The sequence below is a fragment of the Tasmannia lanceolata genome, unplaced genomic scaffold (assembly GCF_043159265.1).
Source record: "Tasmannia lanceolata isolate RefF3 unplaced genomic scaffold, GAP_Taslan_0.1 ptg000020l, whole genome shotgun sequence".
Taxonomy (NCBI): domain Eukaryota; kingdom Viridiplantae; phylum Streptophyta; class Magnoliopsida; order Canellales; family Winteraceae; genus Tasmannia; species Tasmannia lanceolata.
In genome coordinates, this window is record NW_027518697.1 from 26068681 (window position 1) to 26069745 (window position 1065).

Here is a 1065-nt window from a genome sequence, read left to right on the forward strand (position 1 = left end):
AAAGTTGGCTCCGGTCCGGAGGAACTTCCTCCAACCCCTCTAATAGCAAGGTCTCTGGAAATATCAATTCCAAGCTTACTTTTTATTTTTAGGAGGAATTGATATTTCCACAACCCTTGCTATTAGACTATTAGCAAAGGGTTGGAGGAAACTTCCTCCAGACCGATCTGGAGCCAAGTTTTCTTATATTTGACAGGCGTTGCTTTGGATCTCTATAGCCCAAAATTCATGGCAATCATAAAAAAAGGGCGATGATATTTTCACTCCCCTTGCGGTACGTATGCGCCCCCCCTTATAAGAACAGTGGGCAACTTTAACGCTTTTTGACGTCAAATCACGTTAAAAGGGGGGCGAATGCATACTGCAGGGGCTGAAAATATCATCGCCCATAAAAAAATACCAAAGCCTAATAATTTTTAGTTCTTGTTGTACAAACCGTTGCCTAGATGTGGTTTTTAAACCATCCATATTCACGGACATAAAACAAAGGGAGTGATAAATCGACTCCCCATGTGTCTTTCTCTCTCCTCTGGGTTAGAGAGAGAAAGAGGCGAGAGATAGACACATGGGGAGTCGATTTATCACTGCCCTAAAACAAAGGATTATATAATGGATGTTTATTGCCATATAGTTTCAAATATTTTAATATATAATAAATATCAAATGCAAGAACAACATAACATCTCCCCGACCTTAGCTCAGTTGGTAGAGCGGAGGACTGTAGTGTTTCTCACAGAGTAATCCTTAGGTCGCTGGTTCGAATCCGGCAGGTCGGATGTTTTTCAATTTTACTCTATTTTTAAGGGCACCCCCATTTCTTCCCTGAGCCACCCGTATCTAGTGTATTTATGACTACTACTTACAGTAACAGGGCGTGGACCAGGGAAGAAAAGGGGATGATATCATTTCCCTATTTTTATTTCGATCCGTTCTGTTGATCCGAATTTTTGGGGCACAAACTATGTATGCTGTGGCCCATCAAGTGGATGGTTTGGATCAACCCATGGTGTCGGCCATACAATACTTTTTGAAAAATACTGGACTATACGACTACACCATATTAAT

General features: G+C 41.1%; 1 non-coding gene across 1 annotated transcript; it reads left to right on the forward strand.

The window, feature by feature from the left end:
* Positions 1–687: 687 nt before the first annotated feature.
* Positions 688–776, forward strand: TRNAY-GUA (transfer RNA tyrosine (anticodon GUA)). The gene is given in 2 exon segments: positions 688–724; positions 741–776. It is a non-coding gene; the product is annotated as a tRNA-Tyr (tRNA).
* The last annotated feature ends 289 nt before the right edge of the window (positions 777–1065 follow it).